This window comes from Lagenorhynchus albirostris, chromosome 13 (assembly GCF_949774975.1).
Source record: "Lagenorhynchus albirostris chromosome 13, mLagAlb1.1, whole genome shotgun sequence".
NCBI lineage: Eukaryota > Metazoa > Chordata > Mammalia > Artiodactyla > Delphinidae > Lagenorhynchus > Lagenorhynchus albirostris.
In genome coordinates this window covers 80,302,798-80,327,892 of record NC_083107.1, presented here as the reverse complement: position 1 = coordinate 80,327,892, position 25,095 = coordinate 80,302,798, and the positions used below count along the sequence as shown (strand labels likewise).

Here is a 25,095-nt window from a genome sequence, read left to right as displayed (position 1 = left end):
CGGTGTCTGACACATGGTAAACATAAAAAATTCATGTTACAGGCGAAAATCCTCACCTGAAGTGTCAATTTCCTTCTCTGTAAAATAAGGTGATTTGACTCACTCATTTCCGCTGTCCTTCTGGGTTCAGATACTTCAAGACCCCCTCCCGCAGTGGCTGCTGGGATCGGATGCTGTAATTGCCTTCACATTTATGCGAAGACTCGGTTGAAGTTTCCTCTCTGAGGCCTGATCAAGACAGCCTTGCCGGGGTTGAATGGCACATTTGTGACAGTCCCCCTCCCGCGAGCGATGGGGCCAGGTCTGTGGGAAGAGGGGAAGCTCGTGGTTTATGGCATGTTTTGCTAATGTGAGAATCAAAGGCTTTCCAGGTGTTAATGGTGGCAACGGTGCAGAAAGCCCAGCGTGACATAACTTCGTTCTGGTCTGTGTTGGTGTGGTTGTCTTTCTTGGCTCAGCTAACTCTTCATTGCCTTTCACCTTTCGGTTGGAATGGATCTGGTGAGCTGAGGCAAAGTTTCCTGAGGATTAGGATGTAAACTTGATCTTCCTGAACCCAGATCCCAGGGTTGGGAGTCAGCTGGCTGAGGCCGGGGAGGGAGCTGGGGCCCATTCCCTCTGTGGAAGCCACCACTCTCTCTGCTCAAAAGATGCCCGAGAAGGAAACGTGCTCACAGGGTCCCTTAATTAAGAACCCGAGCCCATCTTTCCTCTGCCACATCGATGAATGCCATTGCCTCACCCTGCCTGCACAGGAGTTGAACATCTTATTCTGCCTTGTTCATGAAATTCTCAGTTTAAATAGCTCGACCTGGCTGCCTATGGTGCCTGGGGGCTTGGGGACAGCCCTTCCCAATTATCACCTCCAGAATAAACCTATTCAGGTCTCTGCAAAAACAAATTACATCACCAACAATAACCTTGTCATCACGTGCCACTGACTTCTTTGGGAGGATTTCTACCTGAAACGTGTTCCCTCTAGTTCCAAACAGTCCAGGGAGGTGGGCAGTGAGGGTGTTCGTGTTTGCACTGGCTAATCAGGAGCATGAGGACCCGAGGAAGTGAAGCAGTTTTCTCAGGATGACGAAGTGCCTCGAGCCTGCCTGACCGGGGTCCTGGCTCTCAGATTCTCAGCAGGAAGAGCACCTTAAGCAAACCACTTCACTCAGGGTGACCCCAGAACCGATCTTTCTTCCATGGCCTCAGAGCTGGTGTGTGTGCCCTGGGGAAATGAGGAGCAAGGCATGTGGAGTGACTTCATGCTGCTCCGTATCCTGGTCCATAGGTTACTGTGTTATTTAACAGCTCTACATCCTCTGACAAATGTATTTATTTATGAAATGGTAATCATCTCATGGGGGTTCTGGAAGATATAAATGCCTAAATATAAGTAAAGTATTTAAGTTCCCAACAAGCATGAGTTCCTCTCTCCTTTTCTTTAAAAGATACACCCTCTCACCATCAGGAATTTTACTTGCAGGTCTCCCTAATGGCAGAGCTACAGAAAGACATGTGAAAAGGAATAGATTAAAATATGAGACCAAACCTTATCACATGGTTACAGGGGTTTCATGGAGGGAGGAGTAAACAATCTGGAATTTTCGGCCCAATCACCCCACACGTCGGATGAGCCCCTCTTGACAGATGTCAGCTTCCCTATGACTGTCAATCCTGCTGTTCCAGGTGCAGTGTCACTCATCTGAGAGCAGGACCTCAGACACCAGTAAACTCACTGGTTGTTGCTCTAAAACTCTCTAAACAAAATGGTCGATGACAAGGGGACCCAAGGACAAGTTTCTATTCTTCCACATTCCAATGCAAGCTGGGGCTCAGACTCCCAGAAACTTCTTCTGTGCTGAGGGGGCTCCAGTTCCCAGCTTTGACTCTTTTTATTTCCTCACCCTCTGAACAGAATACCTGCCCTGGTTAATCATGTTCCCTGGACTCACTATAAAGCTCCAGTGTTGAAGATACCAGTTTATTTTGAAGCAAACATTTCCAACTGAATAAGTCAGATTCTGTCTGAAATAAGTCAGACCGAGAAAGACAAATACTGTACGTTATCACTTACCTGTGGAATCTAAAAAAATACAACAAACGAGTCAATATAACAATGAAGAAGCAGACTCACAGATATAGAGAACAAACTAGTGGTCACCAGGAGGGAGAGGGTGGGGAACTGTGGGGTGGGAGAGGGGAGGTATAAACTGTTGGGTGTAGAACAGGCTCGAGGATGTATTGTAGGACACGGAATATAGCCAATATTTTGTAATAACTGTAAATGGAAATTAACCCTTAAAAATTATAAAATAACATATAGGTGGATAAACAACAAAGTCCTACTGTATAGCACAGGGAACTATATTCAATATCTGTGATAAACCATAATGGAAAAGAATATAAAAAAGAGTATATATATCTATTATATAACTGAATCACTTTGCAGTACATCAGAAATTAACACAACATTGTAAATCAACTGTACTTCGATAAAATTTTTAAAATTGTAAAAATAAATGAACAAACATCTCCAGCCGAGGTATAAGGAGCATACTCGCTTCATAGATGGAAGTCACTGGGGTAAGGTTTTCAGAATCTAAGGCCAGAGAGATAGAGAAACAACAGAAGAACTTCCTTGTAGCAAGGTTTTTGAATTTTTTCAAACGTTTGCTGATCAGCTGAACTTCAAGCGGCTGAAGTTCAGCTAATCACACAGATGCCTCTTTCATCTTCATTTTCTTAAGCTCAGGAGTCAACGTTAACACATGTTTCTGATTCGGCCCGACTTCGTTCCTCAGCATGTTGTTTTGTCTAAGTTATTTAATATTGAAAAAAGTCCTCCAGTGTCGTGAGCCTTTTTTGGAGAAAGAAGAGACAGAACTAAATATATGATTTGCAAGGCCCAGGGCAAATGTGCAGCCTTTATTCAAAAGCTGTTAAGAATTTCAAAAGGGTGACAAAAGATAATTAAACCAAGCCTGGGACCTTTCTAAGGGCAGGATCTTATAAGACTGGACAGGTCACAGGCCCAGGAATCCACCCTAAAGAGACATTTCAAAGAGCTCAAGTGCAATTGTTGAAGACCTTCGGACTGGGCATCTTCCCCAGATTCTTTAAAATATGAATTCATAACTGACGGCACAGGGATCTCTAAATGCAGTGGGTCAGCCGTTGGGAGGCGTCTCTTGCATGTGCATCCGTTCACTTCTCACAGTCTACTGAGGGTTTACTGGGTACCATGCATGCTGCTTGAGGCTGGGGATGCAAAGATCTGTAAAGATAGACCCTGCTTTTTATTTCTATTTCTCCAGCATGGCAGAGAGTCTTCTATACGCAAGACAGCTCATGAAAGGTCATTTAACTAAATATATGGCTGGGTTGAGGAACTCGCATGGATAGAGGCAGATCATTAGATGGTACATGGTCCAGGGCGACGACTGCTCTGGTCGAGGCATCTGTGGAAGAAAAGTTATCCTCGTCACTCGACTGCCTCATGATGGCTCCGCAATCTCAGCCACACCCGCAGCCTTGACCCTCCTCCAGCTGCTGATTCCGCAGGCATAGGAGTTCCTGGGCTCTGGCTTGGATACCTCCACAGTGACACGAAGATGGCACAAGCAATACTGCCCCAGGAACGTGCTGGAAGGAGGAGGCAGCATGATCTGCTGACATGACACACTACTCAACCCACGGCAGGCAGAACCACTGCCTTCCTAGAGAGACAAAGGCCGTTCCTCTACTAGATACATCCCATCCCTTCATCACTGTGAGTAGGCTCCTGTACGTTATACCCTAAGGTGGCGGTGGTGGCTTACACTCAATCAACAGCATCATGTATGGAAAAGATACAGCCAAGCCTGAGTTCCAAACCAGCTCCTCGTCTGCACAGGTGACAAACCCCAGGTGAGTCAGAGAGGTTTCGGAGCATCTTCTGTGTGCAGGTGGTGACTCCACCATGGTGCTTTGATTCTCTGATTGGTGCTTCTCTCTCAGCTTGACTGATGAGGAAACTGAGGCCAAGAGAACTCAGATGCCCTTCCCAAGTGGGCGCTCAACTCAAGGTGCCGGGGCCCCACCTCTTTTCATACCGCACATGACTGGGGCCTCTGTACCCTTGTCTGCGAAGTGAAAAGCAAACCTCTCTGCTAGTTATGTCAAGGGTTGTTGAATGTTCGATAAGGGGGTGGATTAAAACTACCTCGAAAGCTATGAAGCATTGCGGTGATTATGTAAATGACTATGATTATTTTTCCGCAAATAGAAATACACATTTTATATAAATAGCTTTACGGGAAGAACACGATATATGTATTGCTTTGTATTCTTCACCAAGTCTTAAGGCAATTCTTTTGATTTTTATTACCGGATTATAAAAATCACATATGCTTATTGTAGAAAATACAAGTGATATAGACTAAAAATAAGGGAAAATATACCTATAATCCCAGACCCTAGTGGTAAATATTTATAGCCTGTGTTTTCTATGTGTGAGGGCCCATAAAACGTTTTGTTGAGAGAAGATTATATAATGCAGGTGTACACACACCATTTACATCTTACTCTGAAAATTTAACATTCATTCAACGTGCCTAAGTTTCTACTGTTTCAGGCATATGCTAGGTCCTGGGGGGGAAAAGATGAGCAACACAGAGAACAAAACTTAGCAAGGCAGGTAGAATCAGACAAAGCAATTACAGAAATGAACCTGATCAAAGCTCTTGAGGGTGTTGGAAGGAAGAATACGGGAAATGAAAACAGAGGACAAATAGGAGTTAGTAGAATAAAGGGGGGTTGGTTGGGAGAGAAGCAGCCTATGAGTAGGGCCAGGAAAGAGCACAGTGCACAGCAGGTACACAGAACCAAACTAAGATCACTATGGCCACAGCTAAAAGAACAAATGATATGAGCTCTAATGTATGAAATTGCCCACATCGCTGAAACTTTCTGTGAAACATCATTTCGAAGGTCTGGTGCATTTTGAAGGTCTCCACTGTAAAATTTTAAAACGTGAGGTTGCAGGTTGCAGACAATCTGTCTCACCTCTGGCTTGCAAGCTGGGAAGCCTTCTTTCCCTGGAGCAAGATTTGGCCCAAGATTCTAAAGAGCTCTGTTATCCTTGTCATCAGGTATCCGTCCCAGAGAAATCAGAAAATGCTGCCTGAAACGATTGTGTTCAAATACATTTTCACTATATTCTTCGATCTATCTGCACGTGCCTCCGGCTCTCCTGCATCTTTCTGAGGCTCCTTCAAAAATCTCAACGTTAAAGGATTTGCCTGTATTTCCTCATGATGTGGAGTTTTGAATCCATGCAGCCTGTAGATCCAGGCTGGGCCTGAAAGCAAGACCATGATTCATCCCCTCCTTTGCCTTAGAAGATTCTGTCTTAGGCTTTTAAAGGAAGATAAGATGGTGGCGAAGACGTTGGTGTGAGGTCCACAAGTGTTTGGGGCATCACGTTACCTCTCTGGGTCTCAGTTTCCTCACTGGTAAAAGAGGGTGAATGGAGGTGGTGAGGATTAACGTAAATGAGTGAGGGCGTGGCAGACCTGGCGCTAGAGGGTTACCCTATAAGAAGGCGTTGCTGTGACAAAGCCCCAGACTTGCCGTCTGCAGGAAAAGGCCTCAGGGGAGGAAACCGCAGGGCCTACTCCATGGACGAGCATTTCCTGACAGGACCGGTCTAACAATGCTTCATTGACGGGCTCCTTTTGTACCCTGTGCTTTCGGTGGGGACTGGATCTGTATATCAGGGTAATTGGTGTTTTCATTCTGTGTAGGCATCCTAACAGGATTTCACATTCTATAGGGAAGTCCCCAATAAACGATGAATTAAAACCCCATAATATAGGACTTTTAAAATCCATTTATTATTCAACAACGAAGCCTGAGAGGCTTATGTTGTGTTTGTGGATCACGACACACTTGGAATCAATTAATTTATGTATCTGTGTTCAAAGCAGCCCCTTATCTCATCATCTGCAATGTGTCTGAACTGTGGTGGCCACAGGTACAAGGCAAAGGGGTGAGGGAAGGGATCTCACTTCTGTGGAGAACTTACTAAATAGCAAATGCTCTTACTTTGAAATTCTCCCTATCATGATTTGAGACAAGTGCTAGGGTCTGCATTTTACAGAAAAGGAAATTGACACTCAGATTCCTAGGTGGAACTGACAAGGTTGCTTGGCCAGGAGATGTTGGAGCTGAGCCCTAAAGACAGGTACGTTTGGTTCCAAAGTCTCTGCTATCTCAGCTCACCTATATGCTGTCTCCAAAGATGAGTGAAAAGTGTCCCCTGTCATCAATTATGCTAAACTTAAGAGAATCTGAATGAGGCCATAAACAGCCCAAGTTTCCTACAGTTTTGAGTCCTTACGCTGAAAGATGGTGGGGAATGGCAAGGGCTTGGCTGACTCCTGGAAGGGTCCGTTCTCTGCATGGCAAACCAGTATGAGCAAGGGGAGCATGGGTGGTCAGGGGAGGCTGCAGCACTGCTCTCTAGGAAAGATGCTGGCATGGAGAGGTGGGCAGATTCCAAAACCTCAGTCAACCTAAATCCCGTCAACAAGGTGCTCACAATGGGTGCAGACCCAGAGGTCCATCAATTCAAAAGTTTGAACGTAAGTTTAAATCGTGTTCAATCTCTCTGTCCATTTTTTAATTCAATTGTTATTATTATTACTAGCTATTGAGTTGTAGGAGTTCCTTATATATTTTGGATATTAACCCCTTATCAGATATATGGTTTACAAATATACTCTCCCGTTCCATGTTTCCCATCCACTGTGTTGACCTTTTCCTTTGCTGTGCAGAAGCTTCTTAGTGTAATGTAGTCTGATATATTCACTTTCCTTGCTTGTACTTTTGGTGTCATATCCAAGAATCATTGCCTAGACTAATGTCTTGAAGATTTTCCCCTGTTTTTGTCTAGGAGTTTTACAGTTTCAGGTCTTACGTTTAAATCTTTAATTCATTTGAGTTGATATTCGTGTAAGATAATGGTCCAATCTCAGGAGAAATCCAAATGGCCAACACGTATATGAAATGATATTCAACATCACTAATCATCAGATGCAAATCAACAATGAAATATTGCCTCACACCTGTCAGAATGGCTATTCTTAAAAAAATAAAGAAAGAAAAATGATAAGTACTGGCAAGGATGTGGACAAATTGGAATTCTTATACACTGTTGGTGGGGATGTAAATTCGTGCAACCACAGTGGAAAATAGTATAGAGGTTCCTTAAAAAATTAAATTAGAACTACCATGCAATTCAGCAATCCCGCTTCTGGATATATATCCAAAAGAATTAAAATCAAGATCTCAAAGAGATATTTGTACTCCCACGTTCTCCGGAGCACTATTTACAAGAGTCAAGATATGGAAACAACCTAATCAATGAATGGATGAAGAAAATGTGACGTATACGTACACCACACATACACCAACATTCAAAGGAATATTATTTATCCTTGAAAAAGAAGGCAATTCTGCCGTATGAAATAACATGGATAAACCTGGAGCACATTACGCTAAATAAAATAAACCAGCCACAAAAGGGCAAATACTATGTGATTCTACTTTTATGATGTTTCTAAAATAATCAAACATATAGAAGCAGACACAGTAGAATCATGGTTGACAGCTGCTAGGGTATAAGGTCTCAGTTATACAAGATGAGCACAATTAGAACCCTGCTGTGCAATACTGTGTCCACAGTTAACAACGCTGTATCGTGCACTTAAAAATGTAAGAGGGTAGATCTCATATTGTTTTTCCACAATCACAGTAAATGATCCTGAACTCCCACTGAAAGGTAGGTGGATCCTCCCATCAACACCAAATCGAGGATCCCCATCAATGGTTCTCCCCTTGGCCTGCACATTAAAATGATTTGGACCAGTTTTAACAAATACTGATGCCTGGGCTTCACCCCCCCAAAGTCTATTTCAACGTCTAGGGTACATCCCAGGCATGAACCTTTTTGAAAATTTTCACAAGTGAATCTAACAGGCAAGGCAAGTTTGAAAATCAGTGACTTAGAGAATTCTCTTATCTTCCATGGGACGCATTTGCACAATTTCAAGGATGAGTCATGTGGTGTTACCTTTCTCTTTTACCTCGCAATTTCAATGGCTTTTCCTACTTAACATTCAGTGTTCCCTTCCCTCAGCTTCTTATACCTGCTAATGGTGCATGCTAATTCAACTCAGGGCACTAACTCCTTGGATTTCCCAACTCAGAGAGCACTTCTATTTAAAAAGAGACATTGACGCCTTAACACAACAGAAATCACAGGAGATCCAAGGGGCCTTTTGAAGGCTTCTGAAGGAGGCTGCATGGGAAACTCTGTGCTATAATTGTATACAAGCCAATCCTACCTAGAGTACAAACATTCCTTGGGAAACTGCCATCTGATTCTAAGTTGAAGCCCATTCCTGAGCCCTTGAATTAATTTATCTTTGGAGTTGAAGCAGGATTTCTTTTTCTTTAGAGGTAAGGCAACCTCACAAATCCTAGTTGACCACAATATTCCCAAAGCTCCAAAGGGACTCTCTGGCAGGTGAGCCAGGTGGGCCAGGACAGGGACATCTAGTTCAACACACATGGCCAAACATTGACCCCGTGCCATGCTCTGTTGTACCTTGGGCCCTGCACTTAAAGAGCTGCTTTCCAGGGGATGGAGAGAATTTGGGGGCCACAATTACAGGACAGTGAGATAAATGCTATGAGGGCCCAGAGAATGGGCCCATCACGCAAACTGGAACAGGTGTATGGGTCAGGGAAGACTTCCTGGAGGGGATAAGGACTGAGCTGAGGCTTTTAGGGCACACCACAGCACCAGGAGAGAGGCATTCCAGACGGAGGGGCCAGTGTGGGCAAAGCCATGGAAGGCAAACATATGACTCTGAGGAATTGGGACAATCACTGCAGTAGACTCAAGAGCCTTGGAGAATTCTCATCCCAACCGTTTGAAGTTCTCTGTGTGCAATTAAGTAGATACATTTCCTTTCTCGGAGCCCCACTTTCCAGCTGTGAAACAGAGCAGTGAGTGATCGCCTCGCTCCCTCGTTTCCCATGGTTCCAAGTTCAGGAAGACTTCAAAGCCACCATCCTGTGCAAAGCAGATACTTCCATCTGCTTGGGGACTGCAATTCTCTTTTTAGTAAGTGCCAGGCGCCACTCCCTCCTTTCACCCACCCCTGACCAGTCAGCAGAAGAGGCCAAAGGAAATGAAAATAAGTCTTGTGCAACAAGGCAAAACAGCATATGCCGATTATGGTGATCGTGGTGCATTGTGGGGCCCCCATCTGGCCTTGCTGTGTCTCTCCTGGGCAACGTGCTCGGTTGTGTTTGTGCGGGAAAGTGACAGCCAAAGAACAGCCCCTGCGGCGGGTCAGGGCAGAGGCTCCAGGGCTGTCTCCAGGCCTGGTCCCAGGTGTGAACTAACCATTCCCTCGGCTGTGGTTAGCAGGCTTTGGTTTATGGTTCCCCAAAGGAAGGTGGAAGGGTCTTTAGAACTGTTTTTCTTTGATATCCTGCCTCTTCTTTCTTCTGGAAAAAAATTAAAATTTGTTCAGAATCCAAAGGCAATAGCATCTGTGGCTGGTACAAGGTAGATCTCCCTCCCCTGGCTGTCCTGTCCTTCACTGCACGACCCTATTTAATTTAATTTGTTTATTTTTAACTATACTAAGCCCTCTCAGGTATGGCTCTGCCTGCTTAAGGGAGCCCTCAGACAGCACTGCTTACCAGGCTACAATTCTGTCTCTGCTCGACCACTAGCTGCCTGGCTTTGGGAAGAAAGGCAGAGGCTGACTCTTACTGACTTCCTGCCCGTGTCAGTCCCTTCAGAGGAAGCAAACGCTCTCATCCATCACGTGATCTAAGCATTATTATTACTGTTGTCATAGTATCATTCTAACTTTACAGATGGAAGACCAGCAGCTCTCTCTTAACAGTTGGTTTCAACTGCCTGACTCCAGGGCTTATGGCCTTTTCCTTTTTAATTTTTCTTGCTTATGATGGCTCGTCTAGCTAAGTTAACTTCACTTAAGTTTTCTCATCTGTAAGTAAAGATGATTGCAACAATCATTAAAACGTGGTATAAGTATTAAGATGTGATAGAGTTTGCAAAGCACTTAACAGAGCGCTGGGCACATAGTAAGTGCTCAGTTAATGCCGATTTATTTCCCATTTTGATCCTGTCTCCTCTGAGAGTCTCTGTGGGAGAGGAATCTTAAGTACCATCCAGCTTATTGTATCAGGTCATAGAGCTGCTGTAACAGAGTACAGCAAACTGGGTGGCTTCAACAACAGAAATGTATGGTCTCACAGTCTGGAGGTCAGAAGTCCAAGATCAAGGTGTCAGTAAGGTTGGTTCCTTTTAAGGTCTGTGAGGGAGAATCTGTTCCATGCAGGTGATGGTTAATTTGTGTCAACTTGACTGGGCCAGGAGGTGCCCAGATTAAACATTATTTCTGGGTGTGTCTGCGAGGGTGCTTGGGATGAGATCTGTATTCGAGCCAGTGGACTCAGTAAAACAGATTGTCCTCCCAGTGTGGGTGGACTGACTAGAACAACAGGCGGAGGAAGGAGGGATTCTTCCCCATTTTTTTTCTGCTGCCTCACTGTTGAGCTGGGACATCTCCTCTCATTTTCTCCTGCCCCCGGACTGGGATTTATATCATCGACTCCTTTGGTTCTTAGCCCTTCAGACTCAGACTGAACATTATACCACTGGCTTTTCCTGGGTCTCCAGCTTGCAGATGGCAGACTGTGGGATTTCTCATCCTCTATAATTGTGTGAGCCAATTGCTCATAATAACTACCCTTTTATATATGCATATATCTGTATATATGTATAGACGTGTGTGTATAGAGGATATACACATATTTCCTATTGGTTCTGTTTCTCTGGAGAACCCAGCCTATTAGGCATTCTATTAGAATGCCTTTCTCTTAGCTTCTGGTCATTTGCTGCAATCTTTGTCATTCTTTGGCTTGCAGAGGCAACACCCCAATCTCAGTCTTCATCTTCACTTGATGTTCTCCCTGTGCACATGCCTGTGTGTCCAAATTTCCCCTTTTTCATAAAGAAACTAGTCATATTGGATTAGAGCTCACCCTAATGACCTCATCTTAATTCACTATTCTGCAAAAACACCTATCTTTAAATAAAATCACATTCTGAGGTGCTGGGAGTTAGAATTTCAATATGTGAATTTGCAGGGGATGCAATACTTCCCATAACGCTTATTTTCAAGTTGATGCTAGAATCCCGTTTACGGCCTCTCTGTGCCTACCTTTGGTCCAAGCGATGAAAACTGACTCCCTTCCCAAGCAAACTTTCTATCTGTGGACATCTTGAAACATCCATTGTTTCCTATAATTCTAGCTCGCATGGACACAGTACATATCAATTTATGTTTCCTTCTGATTCATCCAGAGAATTTGAAGAAAAATGCTTTTTGTTTTGAAGAGCCCAGGCTCCTTGGAGTCCTCCATCACAGACATGCCCAACCTTGGCTGTTCACTGGAATCACCTGGAAAACTTTAAACAAAACCTGATGCCTAGGACCGATTGCAGACCAATTCCATAGAATTTCCGGGGGAGGGACCAAAGCCTCACTTTGCTTTTCAAAGCTTTCCAGGGTACTCCAATGTATAGCCAAGGTTGAGAGAACACGGATCTGTTTGAATACTGGGAGCTTGTCTCATCTCTACCAGTGAGAAAACTGATGGTTGAAGAACACATTTTGAGGTCTTTGGATTCAACTAAATATGACACGCTGGTACTCTAATCCTTAAAAGACTGGGAAAACCCTTCACTAGCTTATGTCAAATATTCTTTGCTTTAATTTTCAAACATGTATATTTAAGAGAGAATGTGAACCATCTGTTTCTAATTCGGTGACACTTAAGTCATCATTGGAATGTTATTTTGTAAAAATATGCTGATGCCTCAGTACTCCATTTGAAAAGGCCTGGTTGTTCAAACTGGAAACCAAGGGGCATGGGCTGGGTCCAGCAGGCCTCAGAGCTGAAAGCCCACAGGATTTAGCTAGTGTCCCAATGTGTACTCGGAACCCCAGAAGAGCTGACTTCTTTATTATCAGGGCCGGGGATGTTACTATGGTCACATTTTTGAAGGGTGTGGGGGATTGTGAGTTTCCTGTGTTTCTTTGTTCCTGTCACATGAGTGTCTTGTGGAAGTTTGGGGATTTTGTTTTCTCTCTCACCATGAGGCTTTTAACCCATTTATCAAACTAAACTGACTTGTACCAGGCTCAGTCTTCTAGAAAACAGACAAAAATGACTAGTCATGATAAAAATCTGAGCTGTGAAACAGCTCAATGACAGAGTAAAATAAATGCTTCCAGGTAAGAAATAAGTTCCAGGAACACACATAGCTCTGAGGGAAATACACATTAATGGAGATCATCATAAAATTTTACAACAAATATATCAGAAACGAATCTACTTCTGTCATTTTATAGATGGAGAAACTGAGGCCAAGAGAGCGAGAGAGATAGCAACTTACTCAAGATCACACAAAAAGCTGTTTACATATCCAGTGAATAAATGAGGTATCCTCCCTCCCAGACTAGGCTTTTCCAAAACGCCATCCTGCTGGGAGATGCCCAGATAAAAATAAAAATAAAATATGACCATGATTCATTTAGCCTTGACCAGTTGCACTACTAGCATTTGATATCAAGCACAGTTTTCAAAATAGAGGACAGATCCTGTTTAAAATGCAGGAGATGGGCTTACTGGTGACATGGCATGAGAAAATGGCAAAGGGGACCGGGATGCATGCCCAGGTAGGATGCTGTTTCAAGGTCAGGTAAGAGTGAAAGAAGGCTGTTCAAGCATGGGTGTGAGAGACGGGGTCAGATTTGCATTACTGAACAATGGTTTCCAACCTTGGCTATAAGTTAGAATGATCCAAGAAGATTTGAATATGATACTGATACCCAGACTCCACCCCTCTCCCAGTAATTTAATTGATCAGCAAAGGGGTCCAGAAGCTGTTATGATTTAAAACTTTCGTGGTGAGTGGACATGCTTCAATAGTCCAAGTGAGAGATGATGAAGGGAAATACTGGCATGATAATGGTGAGAATATGCAGTGGAGACAGCTGTAGGGAGAGATATGCAAGATATATATATGATTCAGTGGAGCATAGGAATTAGTTGGTTAAGGGGTGAGGGAAGGGGAAGTTTCTGGCTTTGGTGGCTGGGCAGTTGATGGGTCTATTCTCGGGCTGTAGGGAACATGGGATTCTAGGCCGGTTTGATGGGACAGTGATAAATTCACGTTTAGACTTGCTGATTTTGAGATGCCTGTGAAGCATCCGGAGAGAGTTTAGAGCAGCTGATTGGATGAAGGCACCTGGAGCTCAGATAGTCCTGCCTTGGAGATCGCTGCGTGTTAATACCTAAGAACTCTGCTTGTATTCAAGGCAAGAAATGAATCTTCCAGCCAGAAGAAGGGCAGCAACAAGATCATGGAAAGTCCTGGAAACCTGAGCGTACACACTGCCACCCCTCCTCTCCCTCTGTCAGATGACAGCTCTTGGACACACCATACCCCACTCTAGGCGTCTTTCCACCCCAGAAAAGGGGTGCATGTCAGGTTGCTAGAAACATGCCATTTTTCATCAGTGAGGACTTTTCCTATCCTAGAGATCTGAGTGTGTAGAGAAGGGTGGGGAGAGTGAAGGGAGATAGCAGGGGAGTAGGCAGTGGGAAGGGGGGTGCAGGGAATCTCCGTGAAACATTCCATTGTATGTAGCTGGCTCTGGAGGGAAGGAGAAATAGATACCAGTAGCAGAAACATCAGGGACCAGAAAAAGATACAAGCAGAGCCTCAGATACTAGTCTCACTAAAAAGTTAAGCAAACAACTCAGTCTTACGTCATGCCCCAGATATCACCAACTATGACTGAGGCCAGACCACAAGTGGGGGCCTCCCCAAGGCTCTGGTCACCCTCCCTCACTCTGCAGAGAGGCTGTCCTGTTTAGTGTGGGGTGTGTGGCTTTGGATCAGAACAGGGAAGCCAGCTCAGGCAACGTCTTCTGCGTCCTTTGGGTAGAAGAGGTAGCCACTTACTAGGAAAGGCACAAGGCTTTGCAATTCAACTTCCCTGTGCATGGCTGCAAGAGACAAAGGTCCCTGATGATACCTGACCTCCACACATCCCAGATGAAAGTTTACAAAAAGGCTCCCAAGGGGGCTTCCCTGGTGGCACAGTGGTTGAGAGTCCATTTGCCGATGCAGGGGACACGGGTTCGTGCCCCGGTCTGGGAGGATCCCACATGCCGCAGAGTGGCTGGGTCCGTGAGCCATGGCCGCTGAGCCTGCGTGTCCAGAGCCTGCGCTTCGCAAAGCCAAGGAATGAGGTTTTCCCCAAGCTCAGAGTCCCTTTGAAATGTATTCCGGATCTTAAGTTCAGATTTGACCACATACAAGCACCATGCAGGGCACCTGACATACGTTTTCCTACTTAATCCCTATAAAAACTTTGCCAAGGTTTTGTTATCTACCTTGACTATGGTAACCTAAGCAATCAATGGTGAATAGGGCCTGTCTAGATCACTCCTGGTCACCATCCACTGCTTCTATAAATACATGGACACATCTATAGACTGACACATTTCCAGGACTGGGAAGGCAGCCTGCCCTGATTCAAGTGTTATCTTGACCTTATTAAGGGATATTTGTTTGTTTGTCAAGGGATGTAAAAATTAATACACCAACTATTAGGAACCCCAAATCTTAAGTTTGAGCTTTACTGTTCACTGGTCTTGTAATTAACAAAGTATGCAATGCACTCTTTGAATAGCAGTTTTCTGTTATAGTAGGGATAACAATACCAAACTTATGAATTTTTTTTTTTTAGATTAAGCATTTAAAATTTTCCCAATAGGGTAAATTTGCCGCCTTGGTCTCACCGTCATTTACGTCAACTAGGGAAGGAAGAAACCACCCAAATATTGGACTCTAGCCCAAAACTATATATTACCTTTATGTTGGTTTTGATGAGATATACTTGGAGTCATTACATTCGGGTAACTTTAAGCTTTAACAATCTAAGTCAATAGTACCTTTAACTAGTACAATGGAAAATAAGATTATCCTTCTAAAATTGAGCCTTGAGGATGATTTGGCATGCCTTTCCACGCACGTCTTCTCCCTGAGCTGAGATCAGCAAAAAATGCCAAACAATGAGCCCAATAGGTTGTATTGGTGAGACATACGGGCTTTGGCAAGGCAGGAAAAAACACCCAATAATTCCAAATTTGACTAAGAGTTGTTTCTTCTGCTTAGGTCCAATGACAACTGGGAAAGCCCAATGGTCCAGTGTCCGCTGCTCTAACCTACTGCTGGTCTCCTCACATGGACCCAGCTGCTTAATTGAGAATATCATTTCTCTTAGAGCTCCATATTTCATCTCAATCTGGTCTAGATATTTTGTAATAACAAGAATATTTAGACATAGGGACAGCCCATATTTGATCTTAAAAGGTGCATGGTTTTTAAAACCAGACTTTTCTGCATCTGGGTCAGGAAAGGCAGAGTGAAGCTGGTTTGGAGCCAAGATCTGTTTCCCCCACTGACTCACAGTGTGGGCACTCTTAAAGCGCAGTGAACTGTCCGCTGCAGAGAACAATGTTCCCCTTGTGAAGATCGCTGCATTCCAGAGCCTGGGCTTCCTCCACAACAGGGCTCAGCGTGCCCGGGTGAGGAGGCTGAAGCATTCGTGCAAGTGAGACTGTGCATTCCACTGTTTTCTGTAGCTCCTCTCCCTTCCTGTCTGAAGGAGTCTAATTAGATGCAGCTGGACCATCCCAGCTCTCTGCACTTGCATGCTTGAGAAAAAGGTGTGGGAAAAGCAGTTCCCACTGTACTCTGAGCCCACAGGCCACCGGAGACCCCTGAGATAAGGGCTCAGACTCTCACTCATGTCACTGCATGTGTTTTCCAACTGCCAAGACCTGGCTACACAAAACTGAAGTCACTCTTTAAGAATGCTTGCAGATTAAATTTATCTTCAGCTTGAAACACTGGGAATAAAAATTAATAAGAAGAAAAGTAATAATTTGTAGCATTACTTACTTCCCCAAATAATTTCCCTGGTGTTATCGGTTGATCGACTACATTAATTTTGTTCTGAAAATGAAATGTTTTTTGACTAGGGTACAAAATAAAGATAGGTAGCATGATGAAAAGAGCATGATTTGGGTTCAAAATCCAGCCTAGTGAATTACCAACTGTGTGACCTTGGGCAAGTCACTTAAAACTTACCTGAATCTCTGTTTCCTCAGGTTACAAATGAGCATATGTGAAAGCACATTTCCAATGGATACAAGGAATTATAAAAAGTGTGATCAGATAGTAATAAAATTAGACTTCTTTCATTGTTTTACTTTTTTTTTTTTTGAAAGAGCAGAAGGTATATATCTACATGAATGTATTTTCTTCCAAGAGTTTGTGGAAAGCTTATTCTTATGGTGTAGTAATCCTCAGAACACTTTTGGCTCCCAAACCGGAGATTGATAGAGTGCTTACTTGTGAAACACTTGACTTTGTATGACATGATTTTATAGTCACATCCTTTTGTACCTATTTATTTTTATCCCCGTTGATAAGTCACTCCATTTATTTCCTTGCCTTGTCTTTGAATACTTCTTGGCTCTCTGCAAAAATCAAATCCATTCTCAAAGTTCAAAGATTTGACTTCAGTGAAGAAATCCTTAAGTCTGTTCATCCATGTCTTAAATCAATCCTTTGCATATTGTGAGCAATAACCATGTACAGGTTTTACCTTTCCCCATGGGCTGCTTTGTAAGAGAGAGAATTTACATTAATTGGATGCTTACTGCATACCATGCTCTTTCTATGTAGGTGAAGCTCATGCACATCTGATTTTATCTTCACAATAGTATTGCAAGATAGATAACATTATCTCTAAAGACAAAGACTCTGAAACATAGATATTTTAACTTGTTTTCACCTACCTGATAGACAGGGGAGCTAGAATTAGACCTCAATTTCCTCCATGTCCAAAGTCTATGTCCTTTTCCAACCGGACTAGACTTCTTCTTCATCCATGAAGATATGCACACTAAATAACCAGCCTCATCATTTTACAGTCACACTTTCTTCCCTTATTTGTTCATTCAACCATATTTGTTAAGTACCTTTTGCGAATATGGTCCTGATGGGGACCCATGAGAGATCCACTCAGACTCCCTTGGCTCTGTATGTCCAAAATATTCCATTTCCCCAGTGACTCAAAGTACCACAATAACATCACATGTTTAATAATTGTTAGAAATGAATAGGATACAAAATCAATTCTTTACATGCCACAACTCAATAATGCTTTGTCCTCAGAACAACCATAAGTATACTTTAGTTGGATTCAGGTAAGATTAAAAAGGAGGTCTAGAATAGAAATATATATATATATGTATGTATACATACACATATATATATTGAATTATATTTGTCTTCTGGCTTTTATTATACTGTTGGAGATATAATTCTGTGGATCAAAAGTAACACAATTCATCTCCGACATTGAGCCAAGCTATAACAACAGAACTAGCTTTAGCTTCCCACTTGAAAAAAAAAAGTCAAACTAACAAAAAATAAGAGGCAATGGTCTTCAAGGCACTGAGCATCGGGCAACTAAAGACAATGATCCATGAGAGACAGAAAACAAAGGAGGTAAGCCCTACAATTTTTCCAGTTCACCACCTTGAGATAGTTTGCAGACTATGCTGCAGGAAGAAGGAACCTAGGCAGAATGTGGTGAACTTCTTGGGCAGGGAAACAAAGATGAGATTTCAGAGAAACCAAGGAAGTCAGGATTTGTAGGACAGAGTATTGAAGAGGAAGATATGAAGAGAGAGAGAATCCTGGAGAAATGCAAAGGAGGTTCTTTAAGTTTTCACCAGAATATTGATCCAGACAAGCACATGAGTAAACTACCCAAGACTGGAGAAAGAACCATCCAAAGAATTAACAGAAACAGGGCTCAGCACTTACACATGGCTGGAAATAGTACCTGTTTCCACCAGCCAGATTGGAAAAACTCAGTGTACGCTGGGCTTTGGGTAGAATACTGAGGAAATTCATGGCTCAGTAATGGAGAGTAAGCCCTAAATTTCTCTGGATGTGCCTAATGAATGACAAAAACAAGACTCTGAAGGATCAAACTTTTCCCAAATAATTGCATCACAGAATAAACTCAAGAATGTTTACAAGAGTGTAAAAAAAAAAAGTATCTAACAAGGTAGTATTTATAATGTTTTCCATCCAATAAAAAATTCTGACCCAGAACTAATACAAAGGTTAAAATTAGCAAAGACATTAAAATAGTTATTATAAATGTATTTCAAGTATTCACAAAGTTAGAGACATGAAAGAATTTTTAAAAGCCAAATTGAACTCCTAGAGAGAAAAATGATAACACTGGATAGGATTAATGTCATATTAGACACTTCAGAAGAAAAGATAGTGAACCTAAAGGCATAGAAATAGAAGCAACTAAAACAAACCACTGGTAGAATAATAATTTAAAAACTAAAAAGAATAGAACATTAATGAGCTGTAGGAAACTTTAAGCAACTCAATATATACTTTGTAGTCCCTGAATTAGAGAAGAAAGCAAAGGGAACAGAAAAAATATTTGAAAGACAATGGGCAAAATTATTTTTCATTTGATGAAGCTATAAACCTACAGATCTAAGAAATATGAAGAAAACTACACCAAGGCACAAAACTCAAATTGCTCAAAACCAGCAATAAAGACAAGCTCTTAAAAACAACCAGGAAAAAAAAATAGACACATTTTATACAAAGGAACAAAGATAAGAGTGACAGAGACTTCTAATCAGAAACAGAGCAAGCAAGGAGACAGGATAGGAATATCTTAAAAGTACTGATAGAAACAAAATGTCAACCTTGAATTCTATACCCAGCAAAAATATCTTTCAAAAACCAAAAGTGAAATAAAGACATTTTTGGAAAAGCAAAAGCTGAAAGCCTCATCACCAGCAGACACACACTCTAAAAATGTTAAGGGAAGTCTTTCAGGCTTCCTTTCAATCTTTTAGGAAAATAATATCAAATGGAAATATGAGTCTAGGCAGAGGAAAAAAGAGCAATAGAAATGCTTACTACCTGGGAAATAGATGGCTTTTTAATTATGGAAATCACTTTCCATGATAACTGACTGTAAATAAAAATAATAACATACAGAATAACATGTATAAGTAAAATGTATGACAACAATAGCATGAAGTCTGAGAGAGGAGGAATGGAAACATATTGTGTTAAGGTTCTTATACCATATTCAAAGTGGCACAGTATCACTTATAGGTAGATTGTGATAAGTTAAAGGTGTACTTTTAAATTCTATAGCAACCACTAAAATAACAAAACAGAGAGTTATAGCTGAAAAGCCAAGAGAGAAGATAAAATGGAATTATGAAAAAATGCGCAATTAATCCAAAGTGAAAACAAAAAAGAAGAAAATGGGAGCAAAGGACAGTTGGAATTCTTTTTTTTTTAAATTTTAAATAGCAAGATGATAGACTTAAACCTAAACACATAAACACATTAAATTTAAATAGTCTAGAAATCTCAATTAAAAGGTAGACGTTGTCATAGTTTACAAAAAAGAAATATCCAGCTATATGCTGCTTACAGAACACACCTTAAATATAAAGATACAAATAGGTTAAATGTAAAAGGATATAAGAAGATACAAATACTAACACTACTCAAAATAAAGCTATACTGGCTATATTAATATCAAAAAATATATATTTTAAAGGAAAAAATATTACTGGGAATAAAATAATTTCATAATGATAATGATAAAGTACATGGAAGTCTTATAGACTGAAAACTAAATACATTGCATAGAAAAATTAAAGGTGACCTAAAAATTGGAGAGATATACCCTGTCCCTGGGTCAGAAGACTCAGTATTGTTAAGATGTAAATTATCCCCAAATTAACCTATCAATTCAATGCAATACCAATCAAAACTTCAACAGACATTTTAGTAGTAATCAATACATTGATTCTAAAATTCATGTGAAATTATACAGGACCTAAAATAGCCAATGTAAGTTTGAAAAAGAATAACAAAGTTGGAAGACTGTCACTCCCTGATTTTGACTTATTATAAATCTGCAGTGTGGTATTAGTACAAGTATAGAAAAGTATAGATCAATAGAACAGAATAGAGTCTGGAAATTGACCCATAGGTATTTGGATAATGGATTTTTAACAAAGATGTAAAAGCAATTCAATGGAAAAAGAATAGTCTTTTCAATAAATAATGCTGCAACAATTTGATATCCATAGGCAAAAATAAACTGAAATCCATGTCTTCCACCATATGCAAAAATAACTCAAAACAGATGATCAACTTACAGGTAGAAATTAAAACTATAAAACTTCTTGTAGAGAACCTTTGTGAGCTTTTGTTAGGCAAAGATACGACACTAGAAACAGGATCCACAAAAGAACAAATTGATAAGTTGGACTTCATCCAAATTAAAAACCTTCGCTCTTTGAAAGACTTAGAGAATGAAAAGAAAGACCCAAGAAAAGGGAAAAAAATATTTAAAAATCATACACCTGACAAAAGACTTGTATCCAGAATACATAACAAATCTTCAAAACTTGATAACAAGAAAACAAAGGATCCAAAAACAGCAAAACAAAAACTGAGAAAACTATTTGAAGATGCATGTCACTAAAGAAGATATAAGCACATGGAAAATAAGAACATGAAAAGAATCTCTATACTATTAATCATTAGGGAAATGCAAATTAAAACCACAGTGAGGCACCACTACACACCTGTTAGAATTGCTAAAATTAAAAAGAATGACCCTACCAAGTGCTGGTGAGGATATGGAACCCGCATACACTGCTGGTGTGGTGTAAAATGGTGGAACCACTTTAAGAGCTAGGTTCTTAAAAAGTTAAACTTGCATCTACCATATGACCCATTCTATCCCTATTTATCTACCCAAGAGAAAGTAAAGCACGTGCCCATGAAAAGATTTGTTCAAAAATGTTCATAGCAGCTTTAATTGTAATAGACCAAACCTGGAAATAACTCAAATGCCAATAGCAGGTGAATGAATAAACAAACCTAGTATACTCATACAATGGCATAAGAGGAACCAAAATGTTGCTGTACAATGAATGAATCTGAAAATAATCATGCTGAGTGAAAGAAGGCAGACTACAGAGCACATACTGTATGATTCCATTTAGATAAAATTCAAAAAAATGTAACAATGTATAGTGAGGGGAAGCACATCAATGTGGAGGGGAGAGGTACAAAGAGGTGCAGTGCAGGAAAGAGAGATTACAAAGGGGCATGAGGAAACTTCTAGGTGATGGATATTTTCATTATCTTGATTGTGGTGATGGTTTCACCAGATACACACACACACACACACACACATGCCAGAACTTATCAATTCTGCGTTTTAACTATGTTTAGCTTATTGTAAATAAAAATAATTAGTATGGTTTTTAAGAACAAATGCAATCCATCTTTTAAAAATCACATTTCCAGTAGACTCAGAAAGCAATTTTCTAATGAAATATTGATTCAATTGTTCAAAATAAGCCACAGGATATGAATGTTAAACAGCTCTGCTAGTTCTAGTTGGCAGAAAGCGAGACAGCCTGAAGGAAAAGCAATGATTCGCTGAACAGAACTCAGCAGAGCAAAAAGACCTAACAGACCTAACAGTGTCCCTCAGAACAGTTTTACAGTGGGAGGAAAGGCAGCTCTTTCTAGTGCCTTGGTGTGTATTCCTTAGCACTTGTAAGGCCCACTATCTTCCAGAAATGCACGGGAGGAACTGACCTGAGGGTAGATGGGCATGTGGGGAAGTTGCAGAAAGAGAAAAGCTCTCACAAACCCAACCATAAAGTCAACACAGAGAAAAGGAGAGGGAAAGTTACGCCTCCCCAGCCACACAGTTCCGTCGTCCCCATGGAATGTGCAGAAGAGATTCGAGGGGTGACAGTGCGATGGGGCACTTAGCCCTGAAAGGCTGGGAGTCCCGGAATCCTTACGTGATTAACCCCACGGCCGTGTCAGAAGTAAAGCCCAATCCTGGCCCTCATTCCTCTCCTGTGTCCTTCCCAGCCCTCTGCAGGGCGAGAGGCAGCACAAAGCCTTGTGGAGCAGGGACCCGAGGCTGGCCCCAAAGCACCCGCGTCCTATTCTTCATCTTTCATGACTTCCCACCTTCTGTTTCTTGACTCTCCTTCTAGTTTGCTGTTTCCTTCTCTCTCTTCCCTCTCTCATTCCTCACATTTCCTCCTTCCTTTCAATCTCCTTTAAATGATATCTGAACAAAGCAGGAAATACATCAATGAGGTATGTGAAGAACACTTTTTCAGCAAATATTTACTAAGGAGCTTCGATGTCCCAGAAACTGTGGTGGGCACTCGGGTGAGCAAGTGAAGAATGAACAACTCACTGTGAAACCAAAGGGATCAATGGGAAATGATGCATTGCAAATGGTCCACATATGTGCAAAGCACATGTAAATCAATGATGGTGGCAGCCCTGGGAAAGGACAGTCTGCCTTGCCCCTGCCCCCTGCTCCAAATAGTCAGGGAAGAAGAAACATTTGAGCATTTGAAGAAAGAGTAGGGATTTGTCAGTCCAACAAGAAGCGGGTGGCCAGAAAAATGGCAGCATTTCATGCAGGAATACAAGTGCAAAAGCAAATAGTGGAAACGGGAAGTTTCTATGATTACCAGGCAGAAATCCAGTAGAGTTAGAATTAATGAATTTTTGGCCAAAGCGGCTCTCCAGATACTGGTTAAATACTTCCTAGATCTAGGCCTGTGCAAGCTGCTAGCTTAGGACCATTAATTTTTTTTTCTCTGTAAAATGGGGAGTTTGACTAAATTATCACTAACACTTGCTTTAATTCTGTTTTCCCATGACACTCACACATGTTGGCAGTAGCGTCTCTGGTCTCTCCTTGTACGTGTGTGCACCTGTCGGCCTGACACATTCGTTGTATCTTTTAAGAGTATGGGTGATAAACCGTCTCTCACATAAATAGAATCCACAAGCAAACCTCTTCTTTGAAGCCAGAGCAGGTTTTGGCCCAAAGCCTGGTCTTTAGATATAGTCAAGGACAAAGAGGAGTGACCTAAAAGCAGTGCAGTCAAAGGAGATAATAGCTTTGACATCCGCACAAGTCTGCCAGCACTGTTACATGCTGCTCACAACGCAACAGGCATATAGTATAGGTAACTGCTCACTCCGTGTGTCCTCCATCACCCTTGTTTTCAGGGAGGATAACAGGATAATAGAAGATTCAGCAGAAGACCTGCAAAGGACCGTATACTAGGCAAGAACATTCTGTCTGGTTTGTGCCTACTTCTACTGACCCATTCTGCGACCCCAAGCCCCCAGCCTGTCCTGCTATAATGCAGAATTGCACATGTTAGAATTAGGAGTTCCAAAATCCCATATTACAAAGAGAAACCTTCTTAGGAGGCCTAAGAAATGGATTCCAGACTGAGTCATGCAACAAACTGTAGCCCTTTAGTATAACTCTGGGCTTATTCTAGGAATCAATGTGAAAGAGATTAAAAAGCATGGGTCTGGCTTCCCTGGTGGTGCAGTGGTTGAGAGTCCGCCTGCCGATGCAGGGGACACGGGTTCGTGCCCCAGTCCGGGAAGATCCCACATGCCGCGGAGCGGCTGGGCCTGTGAGCCATGGCCGCTGAGCCTGTGCGTCCGGAGCCTGTGCTCCGCAACGGGAGAGGCCACAACAGTGAGAGGCCCGCGTACCGCAAAAAAAAAAAAAAAAGCATGGATCATGGAACCAGTCAGACCCAGGCTAGAAATCCAGTTCTTCCCTTTCCTGGCTGCACAGTGCTTAGCAGGATGGTTGCTTTCTCTGTATTTCCTTTTCAAGTGGGAATAATAACATGTAGTGCCAAGGATTGCTGAAAGGATTGGGGTTAATGCCTGTGAAGGGCTTGGCATGGTGCCTGGGAGGTAGTAAGCGCTCACTGAGTCCAGGATAATATATACACTGCATGAGGCCTCATCTGTGTCTTTCTGGTGACATATAATAAAGGCATATTTCTGGTGGAGGTGGGGCTATGAAGTTAATATAGGTGGAAAGTGAAATATAGTCCAACTGTCCTTGAAAATCCCTTAAAAAGATTCCACGGTAGAGACCAGCATATTCTCACTCGAACACAACCATGTGGCTTTCTTTTCCAACCCGGCAATGTAACAGATCACCTTTTATTTGGTTGCCCACCAGATAAAGTAATTGGTTTCTGTTTAGAGACAATATTCTACCCAGGTTGGAAAGAGTTGTATAGTTCAGGCAGCTGGCAAAAGAAATAGCAGATGCTTTGTTTCGTCCTCTGCCTAAAAAAGATAATAACAGCAATGCAATCTTAGGTGTCTGCCCTCCCCACGACATTTTCACGAGGGTTGAATAAGAAAATGCAGGGCGGGGGGAAACTATATTTGGCTGTAAGATACTTATAAGTTAAAAATACTAAATAGATCTGTCTTCATGCAGTTGACAGTAAAGCACTCCAGAAATTCCTGACTCCAATCAAGAAAACTGAAATAAAGAAGATTTAAAATGTCATGGGTGATACCAGTCACCTCTAGTTGCAGTCTAAATTTAGTACTGTAAATAGAAGGCCAGGGGGATTTAGAGATGCCTGGCCTGATCGTAGATAGCCAAGTGTGATTTTGCCTAAGGAAAGTGAAACTGAACTATTGTATCGGTTCTTCCTCTATGGGCAGAACGGAGAGGTCTCTGCCTGGAGGTCAGACCAAAGAGAATCCAAGAGCAAGGTGAAGTTAGTGTCAACACAACTTCTCTCTAGATGCTGAGAAACTTAAAGAGCTTTTCCTATCTCTTGAAGCTACCATTTTCCAACAGGTCTAACGTGCATTTTTACAAACACATATCAGCTCTAAAATCCAGATGCATCTGAAGTGAGAGAGACTTAAAATTATTGTCAGCAAGGCAG

General features: G+C 41.9%; 1 long non-coding RNA gene across 1 annotated transcript in view; it reads right to left on the bottom strand.

The window, feature by feature from the left end:
- Window positions 1–2,906: 2,906 nt before the first annotated feature.
- The window catches only part of LOC132531520 (uncharacterized), a 104,849-nt gene continuing 82,660 nt past the window's right edge, over window positions 2,907–25,095 (bottom strand). The window contains exon 4 of the long non-coding RNA XR_009544121.1: window positions 2,907–3,455. This is a non-coding gene — a long non-coding RNA (uncharacterized LOC132531520). The remainder of the gene's footprint in view (window positions 3,456–25,095) is intronic.